Source organism: Osmerus mordax, chromosome 1 (genome assembly GCF_038355195.1).
Source record: "Osmerus mordax isolate fOsmMor3 chromosome 1, fOsmMor3.pri, whole genome shotgun sequence".
Lineage (NCBI taxonomy): Eukaryota > Metazoa > Chordata > Actinopteri > Osmeriformes > Osmeridae > Osmerus > Osmerus mordax.
Genome location: NC_090050.1, coordinates 14,180,729 through 14,190,147, shown reverse-complemented (window position 1 = coordinate 14,190,147; position 9,419 = coordinate 14,180,729).

Below are 9,419 nucleotides of genomic sequence, written 5' to 3'. Positions count from 1 at the left end.
GACAACTCTGCAAAACCCTCACCAAAGGCAATTCCAGTTTGATTGCAGGTAGGCTTATTCATTGACAAAGTCATCTTTCTATGTAAATGTTTTTTCATTTGCCAATACATGTTTCACAGGTGCATTGACTGTTGAGAGGTCCAAACTCCACCCAGTGTGACACAGAAAAGCATGTAGTGTGGGAACAGGGCCACAGTTTGCCAGTGTTATGGTGAAGGTGCTGAGCACCTCCTCATCAGAGAGTCTGGAAACAGCTGAGGGGCTGGCCACATGAACAGATGCACAGACTCCTGAACATATAGTCAAACCGACGCAAACATCAACCACCACACTTGCAGCTGCCTAAATGTGTCTAAAACTCAATCTTACACACATTCAATCCCCCAACACACAATGAACACACACACACATATGGCTCTGTGGGAGGCCAGCAGCTGGATGTGATGGAACACACCCTGCACCCCCACTGACACCCCACAGGCCGTCCCTGTCACACAATGACGCACCAAGCACTGGTGCTCTGGAAGACTTGACTCTCTAAGGATCTCAAGGCTACAAGCTATTTACAGAGTGCCCTATTAATCAGCGGGGCGGCTTTCAAACAAACTGCAGTTAGATCTGAGTGTTCTTACTCTGGGGTATGAAGAGTTACAAACAATAGACAAGACACATGTTCTGTCAAACACACACACACACACACACCTACACCCACTCACACACACAGCATATACACACTCACGCACGCACGCATGCACACACACATACACCCACGCATGCACACACACACACTCAACACATACACGTCCATGTTGAATCCATTACCCTGTTGCTTGTTAAGTCATTACTCTGTAGCTTGTTATTTTCTCAACTCACGAGAAAGCAATCCATGGAGGAGCGTTGAGAGATTTGCCACCCGATTGCGGGGTTAGGATATGGGAAGTTACACTGATATCTGAGGAATGTGGTGAAGCACGAAGACCAGGAACATTTAGAAAACATGCTTTTAAGATGAAAGACCTTTTCTCAGATTTCTCTGACTCCTGGCTGTAGCACAGTGATGTCCATAGGGAAGACCTAGTCGTGCAGACAGTACTGATGACAGTGCAGAACAGTCTTACTCCACCAATGGGATTGGGAGGAACTAACACGGCCCAAGAGCTCTGACGGGTTCACTTCGGATCTCAGACATCTGTATTGAATTTCCCCCTCTCTAAAGAGAGTGCCTGTTGGCAAGTGAGCCTTTCAATGGTTTTGTCTGTTCAACTTCCTGTGTTATCTATTTGTATATGTACATGATTTCCAAAAAGAATAATGGGAGCACAAGTTAAACAAAGAAATACAGTCAGAAATAAAGCCACCCACTAACAAAAGACAAATAATGACTGTTTTGTTTTGTGGAACTTTCTATCCACTCTGTGCTCTCTTCTTTCCCCTCCCCACCCCTCACTTACTCTCATAGCAAGGAGTTAGGTTTATTAGCAAGACTACAACTGGCAGGTCTTTCACAACATCCTCCCCAGTCTGCCCAAACCTCTCAAAGCCTGTGAGTTCTGACTAGCCTGCCACTCTCACCAGACCACTAATGTGTGACACATGTCCCTCAGCTCCACCTCTCACACCTAAGATCAAAGCTCTGGAAGAGAAACGCTGTTTTACACTGTGGTGTCCTTCCCCCCAGCCCCCCCAGCCCCTCCCCAACACCTCTTTGACATCCACATGAGATGTCTGAGGAAGCAAACTTGTAAGCACCTGTCCTCTTTGACACTGGCTTTAACCTGACCAATAATGTAACACAGGGCGGCTGGATTTCAACTTAAAGCTGGTTTCCTGCTGATGTGTTCTCCATGTGTGGGTGATAGGAGCTCAGATAACACCACCAAGCTAGAGTCAGCAGGAGCAACAGTATACACGAAGGAGATATGAATCAATACCATCCAAGAATAAACCATTTATCAGTATCAGTACCTGGTTTCATATATTACCAGCAGAGCTAGGTTGCAAACATAATATCTAGACAATTTTCATCCAAGGTTCCTTGAAGTACCTAACATTATGTATGGAATAACTGACCTCATCCATTATCATAGAAAAAAAAACATTGACCAGTTTCCACTAAAGGATGCCAAGGATAGAGACATAAAGAGGGTAGAAATAAAGAGAGGGGAAGGGACAAAGGCATGAACTCCCAATGCCACATGAAGTCTGTATGATTTGAGCAGAGCAGCTCTTTTGTAGTAATGATCATAAGCACCCTGCCCCCATCTCTCACAATCTCCACTGCCATACACTGTAGACATCATTTACGTACAACCCCTCAGAAAAACGTTTTAGATCTCACATTCACGCACGCACACGCACACTCACGCACACTCGCTCTCTCTCTCTTTCTCTCTCCAGCAGTTCACTCATGGGCCATTACTCAGCAGTGAGGAGAGGGGGATCAAAAGCTTAAGGTTCCCCAGTGCCTCTGTAGCCAGGCCCACTGTGGTTAGGCCTTTAGACAGAGAGGCACCTCTTTTAAACAGAGCCCCCAAATGCCAAAAACACTAAAGTTTAGGAAGGAAAAAAAAACACCCAAAATATGTATGCATGATCCTGCACACACATATACACACATGCACATACACACACACACTTCCTGCCTGTTTTTCCAGCACAAAATCCTTACAGGAGAAAAGTTATCTATGGCACAGTGAAGGCTTTCTCTCTCTAGCCCTGCTCTTTCTGACATACATTCCCTGGCAGTTATTCTCCAGACAGTATTCCCACTATCACTTGTTCATTGAGGGTGCACATGCTCTCCATGTGACTCCAATGATAGATGGCTATAGAGAGACACAGTGAGATGACTCCTCTCGGTCCTCAGTCTCTGGTTCCTGACTTTAGAGTGACAAACATTCCATATACCTGAATGAATCGCTGCTAAAATGTGTGCAATGAAGGTGAATTATAACTATGAGGTCAAGGATGGTCAATAATAACTATGATACAAAATTATCAACCCTCCCCGCCAAAAACAAAATAAAAAAAATATGTATGAAGAAATGTAGAAGAATGTAAATTTGATATGGAGAATCTCAGAGTTTGATTAGGTTAAATTTACTGTGTTCAGCCATGAGACCTCATGCAAAGTTAGAAGACTCCAAAATCCCCGCCAGCATTTTCCTAATGAACCGAGGCTATGGCCATGGCAAGTGTGCGTACAGGGGTGGGGGTGGGCAAGGCACCTTGCAACAGCTGGTGTGAATTATCTGAGGGTCGGGGCTGGCTGGGGGGGAATGGGGGTTACCGAGACTCCTGGCGCCAGGATCGGGCCAGCAGGTCAGGGAGGATGACGATTACCAAAATATAAGTGGGCAGCCATACCCCTGGAGAGCGGGGGTGTTCCTGGCTCAGAAAACTTCCAGCTACAGGATGGGGAGGCCCGAGGACGCTGGGAGGGGTCTGGGGGGACGCTCCTACTTCCTCTTCCTATCAGATAGCCCCTTCCTGTCCAACAGAAATGTACAAAAAGAAACATGGGACTGTGATAAAGTGAACGTTTGCTAGAATGTCCCATTTTGAGATTATTGTTGGTCATATCATTATTTGATTATATGGTTGAGGATAGTTCCTAGTCACAATGCTTTTCTCCTTTTATTTCTTATCTAATATCTTTGTTAAATTGTTTGGGAATAGTGACAATATGTCAACTCGCAAGGCACCAAAGATCTGTTTCAGGGTCAAACTGAGGGAACACAGCTGTTTGTTTATTTGTCTGTCACATGTCGGTCACCATATCATTAAGATTTCTGACCTAGTTTGACCACAGTGGTGCCAGAGTCAAGTCCTGCCTTTGTTAAATACCATGAGAGACTGATGACTTCTGGTGGTAAAAACCTAACACTGCAGTCAGCAGTTTTTACAAACTAGATTATGGAAGGTCCCCTCCTTAATGAACACATTTACAGATGGTTTGCTATGCATTTCATCTGACCCTTAACATATTATTGCCCATGAAAACGGATGTAACTACTAAATGTTGGTAAAGGCAGCCTATCTCAACCCTGGTCCTTAAGGGCCCCCTGCCCTGCACGCCTCTTCCAACACACCTAATTAAAATGGATGGGTCATTATCTGATAACGACCCATTCATTTGAATCAGGTGTATGGGAGCAGGGAAACATCTCAAATATGCAGGGCAGGGGGCCCCTGAGGACCAGGGTTGAGAAAGGCTGGCTTAAGGGATGGTTAGAACAGAACTTATTTGTTGTGTGAAACTAAATTATATTTACCATGAAGATGTGTAATACTAAAGCCCTCAGTATTAAGTATTAAACATAATTCCTTGGTCTAAAATAAAAACATGGATGTGTGATGATATTCATGTGACAGTTGGTTGTCTCTTTGTTCCAGTAGAGGGCAGTATTGGTGAGGAGATCAGCTAGGTACAGTAGGATGACAGTTCTTCTCATGGTGTATAATTTCATTGAGTTACACAATTATTGCATCTTGTCAATTAAAAAATGTAGAAATTTGCCTGCTGATATCACAATCTCAGCCACTCTCCAGACATCAATTTCATCATCAAGTAAAAAGACTATCAAGTCCCTTTTACCCCATTTACATTTTTCATTTCTGCCATTCAAGAGAAAGGCTCTCTGTTGAATGTTTACAAAGCTGATAATAGTACAGCTTTGTGTGCTACATTCAGTATGGGGTGAGAATTAAAAAACATAGTGTCAGTTTTCAAGTGTCTGGCATGCTGCCAGAAAGTAGCAGTTCTCAGGATGCCATGCTTGTCCCTCTGTTCCCCCCAGCGTGGGGATCTGGAAGGAGGAGGGAGAGGGCTTTCCCTCTGGACTCACCTCACCTGCTCCTAAAGACTAGGCCCTCTGCTTGGACCACAGGGTCACTCATGAACAAACTGGTACTGCTACACTTACCCTGACACAGCTGTAGAAGTCATCAGCCCTCTAATACAATTTTATTCCTTTTAGAATGTTGCCATATTTTTCAAAATGGTTGCTCTAAGACTTTTCATCTTTGTATCGTCTTGTAGCCTGATATGTCTGCTAATCAAGGTTGACATAAACAGCCATATTATTGGACAAGGCAGTTCGTATTGGATTGTGTTGCCCCCTGCTGTTCAAACTATGGCAGGAACGGAATTAATCAAAATTGTACGTAACTTTGAACTGAATTTATCTGTATGGGTGTGTCTATCTGCACCTAATCTAATTTTTGACACTTTAACAAATGCACCACTAGCTGACCAGTTATGTCTGTGTTTGAGCAGTTGCCTTGGCAGACAGGTGCCGTGTGTGTGCTTGAATGTGTGTAGTATTTGCACCTGTGTGCTTGAACGTGTGAAGTATACATTGTATGTGTGTGTGTCTATATGTGAGCATAGAGGAATATGTGAGAGACTGAATCCTGTGTAAACTGTGAAACAGACCCTGTGCACCAGTCACACATGTTCTTTATTTTATCGTGTGATACTAGCCTACTGGAATGTCTCTCATTGTCACTGGAGCTTTTCATATCCAAGCAGAAAATGGGCCAAATTGATGCCAGAGGTCCATTGAAGCTGCCTGAAGCTTGGGCCTTTTAAAGGACCCCACAAGCAACAGAGGTATGCCTGATTGTAAATTAGGTAAATATATGTCACTGTGACAATGAGATGCTGCTGTAGGTCACTGATGAAGGTCTCTCAAGCAGTCGGACAAACAGCCTTTCAAATCTATTTAAAGTGTAGCGTGGAATAACTTCAGCCAAGTGGCACCACAAGTGACCAGTTTAGGACTCACATGCATTACTTTGAATTCATGTTTTGTTTTTTTCCTAAATGCCGAAGAAAAGTGCCACCACTGTACCAGGCAGCTTCCGGTATGGCAATACAAAAACAAGTAAATCATTACTTGCAATGAGCCATTCATCTTCAATGTTAAAAACACAGGTCCTGAGTGATGTTTGTCTGTAAGTGTTTGCACTGCCTTGTTAACCCCTCTCCTTTTGTTGGACCTGAATGGGGGGCTGGAGTAGGGCTCTCAGTGGGATCCTGGAGTGCGTCAGATTGTCTGCGGGCCTGTGTTTGGATAAGGCAGCATGCCTATTGTCTCTGATGGGCTGGCAGGGCTGAGGTATGCCTGCATGCTCTAGAAATAGAAAGACAGCTGAGGGTGTCCATACATACCCGGGGCTGGGCCAACCCTGCAGGACCACAGCTCCAGACTGACAGAGAGACAGACCATTGTTTGGAGCCAGGGGTAATAGCTGAAATATCTCACCAAAACAAGTTGCTAAAAGACTGATTAGCTCATGTTATTGTTGCCTGTGTTGGCTTGTGGTGGCCTATGAGGGGACAGTGAATGCATTATCGGAGCTCACATATTAAAAGCATGAGTGAGTCTTGATCCTGGGTTTGCAAAATGCGTCTCCCTGTCTCCCCTCTGATGAATCGAGGCCTGAGAGCCCACAGTTGCTGCAATGTTTTGCATAAAATCCCCCCAAGGTGATTACAGAAATATTTGCAAGTGCCATCTCAGGACTTAGTGGTTAGGTTACCTAGAGTTATAAGTGGGGTAACATAGCATATTTAGAGTAGGTTCTATCATCAGTTAAAAAAATAAGTAAAATGAGTGGCAAAGGGATTAAGAAGTAAAAGTGTATATGAGAGACAGGCAGAAAAGGTGTGTGTGAGAAAGTGAAAGATAGTTTTAGATTTATAGATTGATTACATAAGATGATGTACATTATATTTGTGTATCTATGACAGACAGACAGATAGACAGATATACATATAGAGAGATAGACAGATAGACAGATAGACAGATAGATAGATAGATAGGTAGAAAAATAGATAGATAGAGAAGCAGTCTGCACAAAAGGTGTTTAGAGTGAAAATGAATACACTCGTAAATCCCAATCTCTCGCTATCTCTGTGTCTAAGCCCAAAGGTATTTAGTGCATGATGATCTAAAACAACTGTGAGCCCACCAAGCATACCACTGATGATTCCTGGGATTCAGGACTTGTCTTAGTGTCCCAAAAGATTGGCTGTACACATTCACATCAGCCCACTGTTGGAAAAGCAAACTTAGGACATACTGTGGTCCTGTGACTTTGGCTCAATGCTTCATGTCAAAGGCCTGGCTTTGTGACTGAGGTCTAGTTTATTTAGAGCCAGTCATTTGATAAGGGAACTCTATGCTTCACAAATGACCAATAATCAAAACAGAAGCATTTAAAGGGTCTTGGCTCCATTAAACACCAAATGATTTTGGTGGGGAATGTCCAGGATGTAAGAAGAGCTGTTGCTTTGGGAACTCAGCTGTTGCTATGGACTTCAGTGTTGCAGTGCAGAGAGACGTGCTGTGGGACAACACTCCAGTACATACACTGTGTGTGTGTGTGTGTGTGTTTGTGTGTGTGGACTTATTTTAAAGCAGCACCAGGGACTTTGGGATTCATCTCCTCTCATGTGTTATCGGCATGTCAGCCTTTTTAACGGCAGGGCAAGTGACACAGTACATAACACAGCCTCCACTACTCTGAAGTGCCCCTTGTCTTAGAATAGCTCTGGACTCTATCTAACTGATGGCCAATAAAGTTTCAGCCATCATGGCAACACCTCTTGGCCTGCCATGACAGGAGATAATGCCATCAACAAAGATGGCTGCTTCTTCTTTACACCAGGGTGTCATTTAAGGAAGTTGTTTGCTTTGTCTCCATAGAACCCAAAGACTTCATAATACAAACTAGGCTGCTTACACCTCCTATTTTTGAATGGTACGAAGAATGCTACAAAGAAAACTATAAACAAAATTCCAAACCTCTTTCGACCATGCTTGTCCATTTCTCCTGCAGTGACAAGACAGGGAACTCAACATTGCTTTAGTCCATAACACAGTCCTTAAACAATAGATCTTCCTAACACTCAATCTTTCAATAAGGAGTACTGGACTCTGCTGGCTTTGTCTATTCTGGGAGACTCTGGATCGCCCCCCACACACCCCACACCATTGCGCTGCACTCTCACCCTGCTCTCATACCAGGCACCAACCTCCCCTTCTGGACTGAAGGTCAGATCCACTGGGGCCAGAATTTTAAAAGGCACAGCCCTAATGCCTGTCCATGCCAGAATTACGGCAGAGACAAAATTATATCAAAGATGTTCCACGTTATCACATGTATACTAAGTGTTCCACATTTAGCACGTTAGAGGCCTTCAAGTTCATATAAAGAGCTCTGAATCATGGTCACAATTTAACAAAGATGATCATGACAGAAGATTCAAGTAAAAGAACAACAGCAATAATAATTTGTAACACAAAATCAATCCGTTTGATCCGTGTCAGACATTTTTTTTCCCTAGAGCTGTTTCTGTCATGTTCAAATTGAGAAGTGTTTCTCTATTAATATTGTGTCATGTATTAATAGTGCCATGTTTAATGTCACACTGAAGCACTCCTGAAATAATCTCTTCTGAGGTTGCATCCTCTGTGGCCACACACAATGGCAGACACCCCTGTTGGCACTCAACAACAAAAAAGCCGCAATGCAATTACAGCGGGGACAGCATTAGCTCATGGGCATCTCAGTCACTTTTAGTAGCTCTGTGTAATACTGTACTTTTCAGGAAGAAGGATATATACAAGGATACTAATATTTCGAATAATTGATAACTGAAGCTATTTATTGACGTTACATAACTAAATATATATGTGTCAGTAAATCCCTATTTTTCATCGGTTATTTAGTTTCCCATTGACATTTTATACTTAGTTACGAATTTCCGGGTCATGATGATAGGAGATAACAACAAATAAGCAAACGGTCGACCAGTCAATTTGCATGGCTGTGAACCAGATAGGGTTCCATTGCTGACAATTAAACTATGGTTTCTAAAGGGCCGCTCCCACCAACGCGGCTCTCTCGCCCCTCTGTGTGCATACAGTACGATAAATAACGGGGCTATAAAAATAGCCGGCTTGAGTTAGCGCAATGATAAAAAAGTTGCTTTCCTTTTGTGTCAATTGAGACACGCGGCAACAACCAATAGACGGTGGAGGTGGTGGCATATGCTAATTAGGGACAAATCTCCCCTGGCCATGACCTTGAGAAAGACAATAAAAAGGGGACACACCTCTTACACCACTTACTATCCCGTTGTGTGCGCCCTAAGGTCAGTCAACCACTTCTTATGTCTTTGTTTTTTGGGTGTTCGTCACGTAATTTACGTGAGTGCCATACAGAATTCCCTTTCATTAAGTAGGCTAATTCTGCTGAAAATGTAATTAAAATAGAGATGAATTTGCCCTCTTTTACGCGCAAATACTTTTCACGAATACTTTGCACACTCAGATGTTTGTCACGCCAATAATACGTAAGTCATATTTAGTGATTTACAAAAATACTGAAAGTGCGTTTTTGTTTTC